Source organism: Oratosquilla oratoria, chromosome 14 (assembly GCF_046742065.1).
Source record: "Oratosquilla oratoria isolate Oo_2021 chromosome 14, ASM4674206v1, whole genome shotgun sequence".
NCBI lineage: Eukaryota > Metazoa > Arthropoda > Malacostraca > Stomatopoda > Squillidae > Oratosquilla > Oratosquilla oratoria.
Window position 1 is genome coordinate 47,372,965 of NC_134790.1, and position 17,500 is coordinate 47,390,464.

At 39.8% G+C, this 17,500-nt stretch overlaps 1 protein-coding gene and 1 long non-coding RNA gene across 4 annotated transcripts in view; both read left to right on the forward strand.

The window, feature by feature from the left end:
- Positions 1 to 17,500, forward strand: part of LOC143032868 (uncharacterized) — a 910,430-nt gene that overhangs the window by 88,620 nt on the left and 804,310 nt on the right. The gene's annotated exons all lie outside the window — the stretch shown is intronic.
- LOC143032545 (uncharacterized) lies at positions 11,455 to 14,585 on the forward strand. Its single transcript, XR_012967119.1, has 4 exons — positions 11,455 to 12,142; positions 12,371 to 12,441; positions 12,853 to 13,373; positions 13,969 to 14,585. It is a non-coding gene; the product is annotated as an uncharacterized LOC143032545 (long non-coding RNA).

Sequence of the window (17,500 nt, forward strand, 5' to 3'; positions counted from 1 at the left end):
CAGTACAGCCAGTTGAGTGCATCTAGAGCAAGCAAGTCACTCATCTAGTGATAGACGACTGCCTTCAGCATTCGGGGCCCATCCTGCTCTGCAACTGGACAAAGCTCTTACAGCATGGGTTCACAATTTATCTATTTATAATTCATTCATTTATCATTCATTCATTTATTTACTTTTTTCCATTGACCCCTTTATTTTCATTTGATTTTCTATTCATTTGTTTATCTATTTATTCATTTATTCATTTATCTATATTTTTATTTAATTAACTATTCATTTGTTTATTCATTTATCTATATATTTATTTTATTAACTATTTATTTGTTGATCTATTTACTTATTAATTCATCTATCTGTCTATATATCTATTGTGTTAAGAGTATATTTCAAATGGGTACCCTATTACATTAATCTAACAGTTCAGTATGTTCTTGTGTTACAGGACTCGAAATAATTGTATTTCCAATGATAACATAAACATATATCTTTCCAAAGCTTCTTGCTCAGATGAAATCACTGTTGCAGTGTATTACTTTCCCAGCCAATTTAGTTCTTAGTCTGTCCTTTCCATTCTACTAACACCCCACAGTGTATTTTTTTTTTTTTTTGCAAGACGACGAACTCAAAAATAGATATATTTTCAATGATAACGTGTATTCATCTCTGTCTTTCCGAAGTTTCCTGGTAGGAGATAAGTCCCTGGTGCACTTCGCTAGCCTCCCCACTGCTCTGCCTCTTCATTTCTCCGTCTGTCCTTTGTGGGGCCGAGGGTCAGTTAGAGGTGGTCATCAGAGACATTCCAACCGCGACTCGTCCTCTCTCGAGTTCACCAAGAAGGGGGTCATCTTCAACCTCCTCCTCCTCCTCCTCCTCCTCCTTCTCTTCCTCTTCCTCTTCCTCTTCCTCCTCCTCCTCCTCCTCCTCCTCCTCCTCCTCCTCCTCCTCCTCCTCCTCCTCCTCCTCCTCCTCCTCCCCCCTAGCAGGAGAAACGGACAGGTCCTGCATGGAAATGCGAATTTAACTTTAGTTTTCCTTCATTCCCCTTCAGTAAGACGCTTACTGCAGGAAGAGAAGACCACCATTGGGGATCAATAATGAATGCTCAGTAATGGTCGTCCTGTAAGACGGACATCGAGAAGGATCATCTCCCCGCCGCTTGTCTTCAAATCCCATCAATATCTTTATCTCTCTGTTCAGTAGTGGAGCCCCAAGGAGGATGTTATTTGGTCTGTGGTGCGGGCCGAAGATCTTTGTGAACATCTTTGTTATAATTTTCATGTGATTAGAACTAGTAACCGGTGACTGTTCTGCTGCTTCCACCAGTCTGTGACATAGAATGAAATTCACACTAATACAACACAGACAATAGTAGAGTTTCTTCCCAGAGGGATATACAGAAGGGCTCGGGGACCGTTGTTGACATGTGTGGGCCTGAAGTTTACAGTTTAGAGGTAATCAAAACACTGTTCATCTATTTTAAGATAACATTTTGCTATAATGTCACCCATAACTCCTTGTACATGCCATTTCAGCTATTCGTATTCGTGTAGTTCTCACGGTCAGATTGACTAGATATTATATTAAAAGTCCGCCACACTAAGGTAGAACAAACCACCCCCCTTCCCCTTCACTCCACCCTTTCACACTCCGACACCTGCCACACGTGAAGAGGAAAGAGGCCGCAGAGAAAAGGGAATAAGTGTAACACGCAGGGAGGAAAGGGGGACCAATAACAAGGAACCACTTAACTCGTAGCCTAAGAGTACTACTTTATAGTTCTTTTATTGAGAGGGCTCCCTCGTCGTAACACGGGGCCGTTAACACAGGTAGTGGGGGATTGCCGGCACCATTTCCGTGCCGCCTCACGCGACTATTGTATGTTAATGAGTCTTTAATGAGGCGACCACCATCAGGTAAACCCTGTTCTTTTTCTTAAGTCTGGAAATTCTCAAACCTCATTTCACTACATCCTCCCTCCCTCCCTCCCTCCATCTTTTCTCCTCTTTTTATTCTTTCTTCTTCTTTCTCTTTTCTCCCTCCTTGTTTCTCTCTACCCTGTCTTTTATCTCTTTCCTCTTCTCTTCCCCAGTTTCTCTTCTTTCCCCTCTCTCTCCTCTCTCTCCTCTCTCTCCCTCTCTCCCTCTCTCCTCTCCCTCTTCATCCCCTCTTCATTCCTACCCTCTTTTCTCTTCTCGCCATGTCTCTCCTTTTCCTTATACCATTTTCTTCCTCTCCTCTCCTATCTTATCTATCTCCCTCTCTTCTCTTCTTTCCCTCCTATCCCTCATGGCTCTTTCCTCGGTTGGCTGCTTCTCCCCTTTTTCTCCCTCTACTTTTCTTTCTCTTCCCAGCTATTTCTTCACATCTAGGTAACTAGTTGTTTCTCTCTTTACTTTCCTCTCACTCGTTCCCGCGAACTTTTCTCTTTCTTTTTTCCCATTTTCTCTCATACGCTACCTGCATTCTTATCATTCCTTATTTTGTCCTCTCTCTTCTTACGGATATTGGTCTTGTTTCGGTCTCGCACACGCCATCGTTTACATAATGTAATCATTGTTTTCCTTGCTTATTCATGCTGATCCACGATCTACATCTACCATGCTTGCACATTAAGATGCATGCATAAGCATATACATCATGCAAGTAAGCACTTGTACGCACACACACATACGCGCGCGTGAAGAAGAGAAAATAGGGTTTGCTAAGATAGATATTTCGAGTGCAGGCCGCACATATTGCAGAATTGTGAGGTTTTTGGTAGAGTTTGCACCGAGACACCTGCAAGAGCTCAATCTTAGTCCCTTTCCTAATGGAGATCTCCAAGTCTTCAGCAGTGGATTCCATGATGGGCTTTAAGATATTGGAAAAAACGATGGTTACAACATTACTTTGACAGCTGGTTGGACTGTTTTCTTCCTTTTATCTAATTGTAGTATACAGGATAAGACTTACGCCTGTTGGGTTCTGTGCCGAAGATACGACAAACAGTTGCAAGGAAAAACAGTGACTAAGAACGGCTGGCAGTTATCGGAAGCTCCAATGCTTTTTGCCACACGTGTTTCTCCACATTCTGGATCTGGCTAACAACCTCCTACTTAGTTACCTTGTTAGGTGATCGACAACGAAGGTGAAATGAGGGGAGTAATTAAAGGGGAATGGAGGGTGGGGGGAGGGAGAGCGAAATGAGGGAAGGCGTGGAAAGGGATCACTTTCCCTAAAGGTAAGAGAAGGAAAAAATATGATAATGGCGATAATGATGGTGATGGTGGTGGTGGTGAGGACAAAGACGACGAAGACGAAGAGGACGAAGACGATACGGTGGCGGTGGTGTGAAATTGGAGGATTATTAGGAGGAAGAGAAATGGACGACAGACGGACAACAGCGCACGTGAAAAGGACGAAGGCAGAACGTGCGAAAGCAAAACTATAGAATATGATGTAATTTAAAGAAAGCTAATGGAAAACGAAAGGGAACTAAAAACCCAAACGTCTGTACTCCTTAACCCTTGCGACCCCAAAGGAGATATTACTGAAACGAATAGAATAGCCTGGCGGCAGACTGAATAAAATAAAGAGTGCCACCCGGTAGGAAGGAGGAGTGAAAGGGAAGTGGACAAGGCCGAATGGGACGGCGCCAAAGTGGATAAAGTGAATTCAAGTGAACAGTGGAAATGGGATTATGTGAAATAAGTGGAAGTGGACAAACAAACAAAGAGGGAGTGGGGGTAGAGAACTAAGCAAAGGGGAATTAAGACAATAAAGGGGATTGGACAAAGGATAACTGACAAGTGGACAAAGGGACAGAGACGATCGGGGGAGGAAGGGGAAGGGGGTCAATTGAGGGGGGAGGGGAGTAAGACAGAGAGAAAGAGGGAGAGAGAGAGAGAGAGAGAGAGAGAGAGAGAGAGAGAGAGAGAGAGAGAGAGAGAGAGAGAGAGAGAGAGAGAGAGAGAGGGAGGGAGGGAGGGAAGAGGATGAGAGGTATATAGAAATAGGAGAAGAAGGAAGACTGTGACAATGAGAAAAAAAAAGACAGGCAAACAGACAGACAGAGAAAGGGTTGTTTGAATGTGGAAACTGGGATGTCAAAACAAAATTAGATAGAGACAAGCAAACCAGGTGAACAGACAGACAAACAGGCAGACAGACAGATAGGCAAACAGACAAACAAACAGACAAAGAAAAGTTTGAAAGTGGGAACTAAGGTGGCAGAGTATATGAGATAAGAGGGAGAGAAAGTGATGGGTAAGGAATGTTTCAAAGGGGATGAGCCGGGATGTCAAAAGAGGATGAAACACTCAAGTAATCGATGTAGGGATTGAGTATGAGGAAGAGGGGCAGCAGGCACTAGCCCAATTCTAGTCACTGGGAATTTTTTAACGAAGTAAAGAAATTTTTCATTGGCAATGATGACGATGAACAGAAGCCCAAGGAAGGCCGAGTGGAGAGCGACCGAAAGGTCCTGAAACAAGAAATCTTTCTTAAGTTCAGCCTAAGAGAAGGAGGAGAGAGGAGAGGGAGACGGGGAGGGAGATAGGGATGACTTGCTGTTCCAGTAACCAAATATCGATCAGAAATAATGACCGGGGGACGGAGGAGAGAGTGAAGAAAGGTAAATGAACCCAGGCGAAACGAGATAGAATAGAGCGAAGGAGGGAAGGTGAAAAGGGTAGGGGGGGGGGCTTAATTTGAAAGTGAAAAAAAAGAGGAGGAGGAAAAAGTAAAACGGAAAGAAAATGGGGAAGGGGACATAGCGAGGGGAAAATGGCAGCAGAGACCGGTCGAGTTGAATGAGGAGGGAAACAAGGTCTACGTACACACACACACACACACACACACATACAACTGCACACGTGTACAGGCGTGTACACGCAGAGACACGTGTGCATTGTTGTAAAGTGGCTCTCTTTCGTAATGGCCCAGTATAGGTTGAGTTAACCGCAGGGAGCTTCGCTTCTCTTCATATGTATGCCTTTCATTTGCTCAACTGGCTTCCACCTCTGGGTACTACAGTAATTTATCGTTATTATTGGTGTTATTATTATTATTATTATTATTGTTATCATTATTATTATTACTATTATTATTATTATCATTATCATTATCATTATCATTGTTGTTGTTTTGTTGTTGTTGTTGTTGTTGTTGTCGTCGTCGTCGTCGTCGTCGTCGTCGTCGTCGTCGTCGTCGTTATCATTATCATTATCATTATCATTATCATTGCTATTGCTGTTGTTGTTGAATTGTCGTTTGCGCTTTCTTTACACTGCTTCTCTTTATACGTATGTCTTTCATTTGCCCACCTGCCTTCCACTTCTGGGTACTACAGTGACCTTCTTTTTATCATCACTGTTGAACTGTCGTTAGTGCGTTTCTTTACGCTGAACGTTTACGATATTTGTAAGTCTGCGAAGTGATAAAAGACTTACACGTCGTAAATGTACGACATGACTACCTGATCTTCAGATATACGTGAAATTAAGTGATGATACAGCAATTTATCTTAACTTGTTAGAATAATCGTGAATATTTGTACATTCACTCATGTTCTTATTAGTACAAAACAAGCTAAACCAGGAATAGTTAGAGACAAATAACACAAGGGGAATGGTAACCATTTAAGTTTATATTTTTATAGGACATACTTCATGCATCACTACAGTATTCATTTAAAAAGGAAAAATCTAAAACACAAGGACCCGTAATGTTTCATGGAAGGATAAATGGAATATTAGAAAAAAAAAAGAAAACAAATAATGGAACGCGCACGCATACAAGCACATACATGCATGCGCACACACGCATAAAAAAAAAGACTCGATGGCGCAGTGGTTAGACCTCCCGGCCATCACTACGGTGGTCCGGGTTCGAATCCCGCCCAGGGCTAAAATGATTTCAGTATCGCTGCCCTGAGAGTCGTTACTGCAACTCGTGGACAGTGAGTTGGGTGTGTGTGCGCGTGTAAAGATCACAGCATTACCCATAGATCGGTCATATATGAGCTCTGAGCTCTCCTCCGAGAAGCTAATAGATGTTGAGCACGAGTCCAACACGTGATCCAAGACCATGGTGAATCACACGCACACCTCGCTCAGGTCTATTACGTTACTGTAAGCTGTTACCGCTCTCCATTAGCAAGGGGATTCGTGTGTGGTGTAAGGTCACAATATTACCAATGAATTGGACTATAGGAGCTCTGAAGCTCTTATCCAGGAGGTTGATAACTGTCAATCACGAGTTCTTTACGTGATCTGAGGTCATAGAGAACATTCTCTCTCTCTCTCTCTCTCTCTCTCTCTCTCTCTCTCTCTCTCTCTCTCTCTCTCTCTCTCTCTCTCTCTCTCTCTCTCTCTCTCTCTCTCTCTCTCTCTCTCTCTCTCTCTCTCTCTCTCCATCTATCTATCTATCTATCTATCTATGTCACTTACTCATTCTCAATTTGTTTTAGTTCCTCTTTACCTAATATATAAGAATTTAATGTCTTTTTTTACAAGACAACTTGCTAGAAAGTCATTCTTTGTAACATTTTTTCGTGCCTGGTGTATAGTTGATGGAAATCGAATTTTCGAATTACAGTAAATCTGCTATTTATGATTTAGTCATAACATGCAAACATGGTTCTGTATTTTTGTATTCCTTTGGTAAACTGTACGAATGCGAGTATATCAAGAATATGACGAGGGGCAGTATCGATCCCTGTTGAAACTCGAATGCTCATATCAAATTTATTTTTTATTTTTTATTTTTTCCCTTCCCGCACTCGCACGTACGTCTTTTTGTTTGTGAGTCTTTGGGTCTGTGTGTCTGTTTCAGTGTGTATGTATATGCACACAGGACATATAGTTCATACTCTACATATTTCTGTCAGTGGAGCTGAAGTGGGAGGAGTTGGTGAATGGATCGTTATGACGGGGGTTCCCCCTTGTCTCCGCTATCTCTTGGGAATTGTGGCCTTTATATATACGTAGACATGTTTGCATTCACACATGTTATACGTACAGTATGTATGTATGATATACAGTGTATGTATGTATGTACAGTATGTATGCGTAGGTATGTATGTATGCATGTATGTATATATGTGTATGTATGCAACCTATGTATGTGTTCATCCTCTGACCCTGCCTCCAGCCCGTTCCACATGTTTTCCTTCACATTTTTCTTCCTTCTTTGTTCCATTCCCCTTCCGTACCTTTGGCATTCTTTCAGTTATACTACTTTTCCTTTCCTTCCCCTCATATTCCCCGTCCCCCCCCTTTTTTTTTTTTTTTGGAAGTCTTTTCCTGCATCGACAAGGTCCCCTCTTCTCGCCACAGTTCCCACATTTCGAAATTGCCTGTCTTATCAGGTCACCCCCGATTCTCCTATATAATCTTGCAGACACTTCAAACTGACTCATGTTATATTAGATCCACACAAACATAACTTTTGTCGTTGTTTATAAAAATAAGAATAAATTTAATGATGCTAGAACCTGTGAGCATAGAAATACATTAAATACATAACAACAAAAGATACCTTTGCATGGCTACAATATAAGATGGGCGAAATTTATGGGTCAGCAAGAGTGAATCAGGTGTCTGCCTGTCCTTCCTATCTTCTCGAACTACACACACTTTCAACTCGCTCCTGATGTCTTGTCGATCTCGTCCGCTCTCCCAATTTGCTGGCGTGCGTGCGTGCGTATGTGTGCGTGCGTGTGTGTGTGTGTGTGTGTTTGTGTGCGTGTGTGCGTGTGTGCGTGTGTGTGTGTGTGTGTGTGTGTGTGTGTGTGTGTGTGTGTGTGTGTGTGTGCGTATTTACATAATTGTATTTACCTATTGTAATTTGCATGAAATGAATTATACTCTTGCAATCCTGCCTTTTAATCTCCAGTTGCCATGATTAGATTTGAAATTGAGTGTGGATTTGAATTAGCCAATAAATGGCTTTTGATTTATTTTAGAAGTTAATTCATTTAAATAGAAGCCCTATATAATCATTTCTTATATTTCTGTATTCTTCCAGAATTTTCTTATTCCATATTTTATTTTTCAAGATTTTCCACGTCACATTTCTAGTTCCCTTTCACACTTTTTTTTTAACAGCAGCTTTTTCACTGATTTTTTTTTCCCATTAATCCTTGGCACATATCTGCTCACACCCTAGTATATATGCTTAGATTTTGATTTTTGTATCACTGTGAATTCCTCACCATTCACTTCTTTGACAAAAAAGAAAAAAAGAATCTTTCAAACTGGGGAAATTTGCTTTTCCAATATTACATCGACCTTGTTTGTGAGACACATCCATTGAGTCTCCTGTCAGGTGAAATTCAAGCACCACATGGTAACTCCTGCGAGGCATATAAAAAATAAATCAATGTCAGGTTCCTTGGTTAATAGTACGTTTATTCTTGCAGGGTGTTTTCTCATACTTGTGTCATTTATTTTTACCCATTGGGTCATTGTATTTTCTATTGCAGTATTTAACACAGTATTACCTCATCAATTAGTATCTCCGAACCATTAAAGTTACCTGTTAGGATTACAATATCATATTGTTTAACAAAAGAAGGGATTTCTTTGACAACATTTGGTAGTCTTCATTGTTCCTTGCCCTTGTCCTGCGTGGTGCGTATGCATTCATAAAGTGTGTGTGTACGTATATATTCGTGTGCATGTCGGTGTGTATAATAAATAGCTGTTTGTGGAAAGTCTGAATGGATGGGGATCTTCTTAGATATTTATACCAAAGTATTCGGACAAGTAAAATCTTCTTTCTACCTAGTTACTACGTGATCTTTTTCACCTTGCTTCTCGAAAAGGACTGGCCTCTTTTGTTCCGGATGGTACTCTTTGTTTCTAGTTGCCGTCTAGCCACCTTATCAATTTTTCTGACATCTCTTCTTTATTTAAGGAGCACTAGCCTGGCTAGATTAAGTTCTAACGTATTGGATGACACTTATGGATTATATCTGACGCCAGGATATTTTATTCATCTGCATGGAACCTTCTGTCCTGCTGGGATTTCGGTTTGTCCACTAGTTTTCCGCGCGACACATTCGAAGATTTAACTTCAAAGAATTTCTCTCTCAAAGTTGCATTAGGAAGCTGATATTTCTTCTTTGTGTGATAGAAAAAGGAATTAAATGGAATTAATCAATGTCATGTTTTACATTATATGGTTGCTATCGAAATGAACAGATACGTTGAATTGAATTAGTCATTTTTAAATGATTAATTTACAGGAAATTGATGCTGAGTGCGCATCTTGGTGCCTGATTGATGCACCGCGATGCAACGATAATTGAAAGAATGATTAATGTTTCCTTCCTTATACCGCACTGCATGGATGTAAAGAGATTGGTGTATGTTCAAAGGCTTCATTTCCCCATGTAAGGGACTTATTCGAGTCAAAGCAGACGTGCACACTTAAAGACCCACACCTTACCACCCCTATCATCAGAGAACTCTAGTGATGAAGGTATTTTTGCCCCCGACACATTGCATAGGTTAGATGCAGTGCAGCGAGACACAGCTTATGTACTGTAAAGCCCGAGAATTGAAGCTGGTGTACCCTCAGACAAGAGTTTTGAAGAGAGCTTCGGTGTTGAAGTTGACACTAGGTGACCATAGAAGACGTAGGAAGTTTTCTCTTAATTCATTCATGGGCTGAGTTCTTCCTCAGGTCAATAAAATATCCCAGCATTAGCTGTAATAAAATCTTGGGCGGGTAATAAATGGGTTAAAAGAGATCTTTTCCCATTAATGTCTAGAAATTTCCCCTCCCAATTGTAATAAATTCTTCTGGCGCCAGCTAGATTGAAATGTCTAGATTCCAACATGGGCACAGAAGGAGGGCAAGGGTTCCTTAGAGCAGAATGAAATAATCTGGTGGCAACCTAAACAAATGGTAAGATTCGTTTTCCCAAATAAGAGGTAATGAATAAATGTAGATCTGTAAAATGGAACTCTGTTGGGGTCCCAAGGATGGAAACACAAAGGAATATTGATGAGTACGGGTCCATTATACTTTATTCTTTTTTTATTCTATCTTATTCAGGGAGAAAATGAGAATTGTTTCTTAACATCAGCGTCCAAGAATTATTCATATTTTTCTCCAGCCATTTTCTAGAATACCTCAAGCAGCCGTGGCTGTATGAAATTATATGATATTCAGCGTTGGCCCTAATCAGATTCGTGAATGAGCGCTGAACAAATAAAAAATATATATATATTTCTTTAGTAATTTTGACTGCTACCTCCAACTAAAAATGTTTAGCGACTCATTCTGTCGAAGTAATTGGACGGAAATTTCCGAATTGAAAAGTGGGAGGTTGGCGTGGTGTTGGTGTTGCCTTTAATAGGCGCTGCATTCTCCGAGTAATGTTTGGTGGTGTTGGAGCCCAATTCGCTTTGTTTTCGACACCCAGATTGATAGCAGGACTGGTTGCAAGAATAGAATTCTTTCCCAATAGGCCTCTTACCTGACTTCGGAACCCTTGATATCTTAATTGTTTCACTAACCCAACCTAACGTAACATAAAATAACATAACATAACATCACGTAACCCTAACCAAGCTAATCTAATCTAACGAAACGTAATGTAACATAACATAATCTAACCTAATTTAACGTAATCCTAACCAGTCTAACGTAACATAACGTAATGTAAAATAATGTAACGTAATCTAACCAAGTTCAGTGTAATCCTAACCAACCTAATCTAACCTAACCAGTCCTATCCTATTCTATTCTAACTCAAACTTAACCTAACCGTACGTAATTCTATCCTAATCTAATCTAACCTAACCTAACCTAACCTAATCTAACTTAATCTAACCCTTCGTAATCCTATCCATACCTAACCTAACCCTACACAATGCTATCCTATATTAACCTAACCTAACCTAACCTAATCTAACCTAACCTCACCTAACCTTTGGTATATTGCCAAAAATTAATTGTGGCGCGTGGAGCGTATGGACAAACACGGGGCCAAAATATCGCGGTCACCCAGCATCCAGTAAGGGGAAGGGATCCGAAGTATCCAAAGTTGAGAAAGACTGGCACAGTCGTGCGGCTTGTGGAACGGGCTGGGAGAAACCTTTGTTCAGCAGTGAACTTTGGATGATATGGAAGAATGGGCACATTCCATTCGAATTGGAGCCCAGGACCTACTGTGTAAGGGGGCCATACTGGAAGGAGAGTGCATTGTACCCGGTTCGGTAAAAGCTATCTCGAGCCTATTGCGATGTACAGTTGTCGCCAAGCGATTTTATTCAGTTGAGGGAATCCCCGTATATAACAAAAGAGTCAAATGATATCACGGGCCCATGTTGAATTAAAGCTAACCGGAACTCTGGAGGAAAGTCAATTGAAGACCTCCACCTCTCCCTTCCCTTCCTTCTCCCCCTCTCCCTCCTCCTCCGGAAGACAAGACTCTCGATTGTGGCAGTTTGTGATGGAATAGCGACTGACGCGGAACAAGAAGTTGCGGCGGTGGAGAAGGGAAACAGGGGAGGGGGGAGAGGGAAGGACGTGTCCAACATAAACGTCAGCAACGATGCGTTCCTGGTTCCGGAGTTACACGTGTGGAACGAAAGGAAAGTCTCGCAGTGAGGCTAGAAAGGAATGTTCACTATTGTGGGAAGGAGGAATGACTGCTATGCCGGAATGGCGGAACATTGTGGTGGCAGAACGGTGGAACAGTAGCGTTACCGGAATGACGGGATACTGGTATTGGAACCATACCGTACTGGAACGATGGCTCACCCACGGTGGTGGAGCGATGGAGCGATAGGACAATAGCGGAACAATATATATATATATATATATATGTATTTTGGTGGAAGGAAGACATATCATTGCTGCGAAAGAATCATGGAACATCATAAGCGGAACGACGGGACATTTGCGACAACGGAACATGCCATAACGGAAAGATAAAACGTGTACAGCGATGGAACAGAGAAAATCTGGAGCTGTGGAACGGGGGAACACCAGAGGCGGAACGAAGTAATACCGACGGCGGAACGACGGAACGCCGTCGTTCTTCAGACACGTCGACAGGTCTTCAGGTCACCAGCAACATCTTGGGCAGTGAATGGACTGAGGTTGTATACTGGCTGTGTAAAATGCAAACACCATCCCTGCCTGGGTAATACACATAAAGAACTCAATTACTGTCTCTCTATTACTGGAATTTAACGATTTTCTGTGATATGAACTGCTCTTGTTTTGCTTGAATTAGGGTTTTATGTCATAATGGCTTTGATTGCTCTTCCTAGGGGCTCGTTCCCTGCCAAGGGGGGGCCTTGCGAGGTTCCCTGAGGAACCTCACAGGTCTGTTACAGGGAATAATAATAATGCTATCTTTTGCCTCCAGTTTTATTGACTGGAAATCCGGAGCCCGCAGCCGCTGTCAACAGTGATTGGATCCTGTCATAGATCTCACTAGTAAGAAATGGAGGGTTGTATGTGTTGCATAAGTTATATATATATATATATATATATATATATATATATATATGTATATGTATATGTATTCATATATATGTATATATTATTATATATATAACATGTACAGTATATGTAATATATATATATATATATATATATATATATATATATATATTTATATTATATATATATATATATATGTATTCATATATATGTATATGTATTCATATATATGTATATGTTATTATATGTATAATATGTATATGTAATATATATATACTGTATATATATATATATATATATATATATATACATATATGTACATATATATACTGTATATATATATATATATATATATATATATATGTATACACCTTTTTATTAACCACAATACACTTTAATTCTAAGCCATCACCATCGAGCGACTCGAGGAGGCCAGCATGCAGAAATTGAAACGTGGTACATCCAAGGACTCGAACCTGTGCTAGCACGTAATAATTGTTAGTGACTTAACCGATTGTGCCATCAAGAGAGATATAAGTTGAGTGCAACTTTTCTTATATATTTGTATGCTGGAGTTACATACACGTACACGAAATTTTGCGTTCAACCCTTCTCCACTATGATAGTACAATTGGTAAGTATACGAACGTGGGAAAGTGTACAACACTGAATGAATCCCAGTGAACAGATATACATTTTTATCAGCCACAATAAACTTTGATTCTAAGCCATCAACATCGAGGGACTCGTGGAGGCCAACACGCAAACATTGAAACGTGGTACAGCCAAGGACTCGAACCTGTGCTAGCACGTAACAAGTGTTAGGGACTTAACCGATTCCGCCATCAAGAGACATATAAGTTTAGTGCAACTTTTCTTATATATCTGTGTGCTTTCAACCAGTCTCCACTATGATAATACAATAGGTAAGTATACGAACGCGGGAAAGTATTTGCACAACACTGAGTGTGTCTCAGTGAACAGATATACATATTTATCAACGACAATAAACTTTAATTCTAAGCCATTAACATCGAGAGACTCGAGGAGACCAACACACACACACACACACACACACACACACACACACACACACACACACACACACACACACACACACACACACACACACACACACACACACACACACACACACACACACACACACACACACACACACACACACACACACACACACACACACACACACACACACACACATATATATATATATATATATATATATATATATATATATATATATATATATATATGCTAATAAGAACACGGGTACGTGTGTTCACTTATGCAAAGTAGACCACTTGGAAAAAAAAAACTAACGAAGCAGAGCGCTTTCGTATATTACATCTTCAGTGCAACACTGAAGATGTAACATACGAAAGCGCTCTGCTTCGTTAGTTTTTTCCAAGTGGTCTACTTTGCATATATATATATATATATATATATATATATATGTATATATATATATAATATATATATATTTTTTCCTGCGACTTATAGGAAGAAGAGGGAGCAGTCTCCGATTGTCACTTCTCTTCACGTGAACAATTGGGACAAAAGAGACAAAATGGAGTACGAGATATCTTAGGCCAGTTTCGAAGACCGAGTGGCAGCCCCATGGGCCCCCACATCAAGGTGGAGATGAGGGTATTGATGGGTTTTGTATATTTTCAACGGTTCGTATACTACTTCAGATAAGATATTGTAAACAGAACTTGTAAGCCCAGTTATGTATTGGCTCCAGATAGTCAGTCACTCAGGTTGCTCTGGAAGCCGTGAATCACAATATCCTGGTAGTTATGTCTCCTAGAAACCTCAGAAATAGGATGTTCCAGTATTCGAATAAAAAAAAATCCGAAATCTAGAAATTTTCGGAGACCTGAAATAGTGTCGGTATTTTTTGAAAAGGTATTTTCTTTCAGAATATTGAAAAATTCTGAATTTCAAGGATTCCTAATAGGGGGGAACGATGTATTTTGGTTATCGGAAAGCTTCGAAGCGACGGCTTGCCAGACAGTGCCAACTAATGTGGCACCCAAGGCACTTTATGGAACTTGGTGAAAGAGGCCATAAACATTTTGAATAATCGTAAACAGCGTCGTTTTCTTAATGGTAAACCTTCCTCCTAGATAACTGGCTGCAGCTACAGAAACTTACTCTTTTGTATTTAGGTTACGGACGTGTATATTCGTTATGGATTTAAAGATCTTCCAGTTCTTTCGCTCCTTTGGGTTTCTTTATGATATTCCATACTCGAATATGTGTCACTAAAACAATAGTAATAGAGGGAAATATGGTTTTGAATAATCATTGGCTGTATCCTTTCCAAGAGGATAGGGCAATGCTCCTGCAGTGAGCCGTTACTCATTTTCATTACATTTAGGGAATTGTTTATATGAATATATATATACATATATATATATATATATATATATATATATATATATATATATATATATATTATATATATATATATATATAGTAACGGGAACATGTGATGACATGTTGTTTTAACCCTGTTCAGGTAAAGCTTTTTTGGGGAAACACCTCAGGTAAAGCGGGGTCTGACAGACCCCAAACACAAAAAATACAATAAAAATACTTTCACTGCATTTAGTGACATAGAAATCAAAACATATGTACTTCAACTTATCTTCTTCCATTTACATGCTTGAAAGTGACTATAATTGTTAGAAATATTTTTTAATGAAAATTATTTTTTTTTTTTTTATGAAAAATAAGGTATTGCTGACTTTAGAGGGTACTTGACTGAAAACAGGAAATGTGAAGCGGTTGGTCATCATCATTTTGTAGAGACCAATGTCCCAACTATCTTTAAGGAAAAACAGAGCTACAACAAATGAATAATAAATGTGTTTCAAAAAAACATAAAATCTGAAAAAATCGGAGGTAATTTTTTTTTACCCCAAACACAAAAAATAAAAAATAAAATATTTCCACTGCATTTAGTGTCATAGAAATCAAAACATATGTACTTCAACTTATCTTCTTCCATTTACATGCTTGAAAGTGACTATAATTGTTAGAAATATTTTTTTAATGAAAATTACAAAAAAATTATGAAAAGTAAGGTATTGCTGACTTTAGAGGGTACTTGACTGAAAACAGGAAACGTGAAGCGGTTGGTTATCATCATTTTGTAGAGACCAATGTCCCAACTATCTTAGGAAAAGTAGAGCCACAACAAATGAATAATAAATGTGTTTCATAAACCAAAAAATCTGAAAAAATTGGAGGTAATTATTTTGACTTTGTGATACTGAAGAATCCAATTGCAGTCATTGCAGTTGGGGGTTGAATGTTCCTGACACACTGGTCTTTTGCAGTGTAGGCAATAGTTACCCAGAATAACGACAAACAGATTTAAAAAAAGAAAAGAAATGATAATGAACATAAAACTATAGTTCCCTAGTCAACACAATTACGATGCATTCCAAATAATACCATCACCATCGAAAACAAACAAAATTCAACATATCAGTCATAAAAAATGATAAGAAGAAATTCTTATTTACCCATAAGTATAAATAATAAAACATTTATATGACATGAAAAAACCTCAGGTAAAGTGGGGTCTAACAAACCCCACGCTACTCACATCTAAGGTAAAGTGGGGTCTGACGGGCCCAAAAGCTCTATAAAGTTTATATAGAGCAAGATTCAGGAATGACCCTATCACACCCTTAAACTACTCCACTCGTCAAGAAGGTATAGGGGAGAACATAACTATATGCAATATATTAATGTATTAAAAGTAAAAAAACAAAAAAGCATGGGGTCTGCCTGACCCCACTTTACCTAAGACGGGTTAATGACATCACCGGTGGTGAAGGTATTGCAGTTTCAATTTCTACAGTGATGAAAGAAGTGTGATGAGAGTGGTAAGTAAGATAAAATGGACATGTGATGGTCGTGATGAAAATGACAGTAATTTCATTTACCCTGGAAGTATCTGATCATGTATAATTCATTTCTTTTTCGTTTTTTTTTTTTTTAGGTGAGTAAGGGATGCCAAAGACTCTTCAACGGTCCATCTGCAGAAAAATGTTGAACTCAACAACCAAGGACGGGTCCTCTTGGCGCTCTCCTTCTGCAGATAGGTGCTCTTCCTTCAGATATGAGTTCCTCTTCTGATAGGAGGCAGGACGGCGGCATGGCGACGAAGCACACCCAGGTCGACCATGTCAACGTCTCTGAGCGATATCACACACCCCAGTGTCAGGTTTCATAATGTTTCGCAATGTATCATCTCAAACGTTGAACTCTGAAATTTGCCTAATGAGTTCAGTCGTATGATTCGTGTTTGGATTTGTGTGTGTGGTTGTGAGGGTATGCATAGCAGATATCATACTTAAAGCAAAATCTGAGAAAAGAGAGAGAGAGAGAGAGAGAGAGAGAGAGAGAGAGAGAGAGAGAGAGAGAGAGAGAGAGAAGAAGAAGAAGGAGAGAAGAGAAAGGGGGAGGGGGAGGTGAGGGGAAAGAGAGAGAGAGAAAGGGAGAAAATGATGGAAGAAGTTAGAAGGGTGGGGGTTGTTTGGTACATCCCCACATTTTGAGAATGCATTGTTATTTGGCCAGATGAAAGGATTCGTTCTTCCCACAATAAGATGAATAGTAACTGTAGTTTCTACTATCTCCAATTTCTGGTATTTCTCCTAAGGTTATTCACTGCATTGATAACTGTTCTTGTTACTTAATTTTTTTTTTCATCTGGGCTATTTGTTTCTTGGTTCTGCTGAGTCATGGAGACGGAACCAGCTGGATGCTGATTGAGTCATGGTGTCCCAACCAGCTGTGGTGTCGGCGACATTGTTCTTGTCTTTCGAATGGATAATCGCCATTCACGGCGTTGTTATGATGAGATTGAAACCATTTCGCGTACGGAGATTGTCGAGTTAAAGGTTGATCAGAGAAATTGTATGTTGTAGGTGAACTTCTTTGCTATGGTGACGTTCTTCAAGCTGAATAAAATCGCTAGGTGCCATCACCAAAAGAAATGTAGAACACGGCA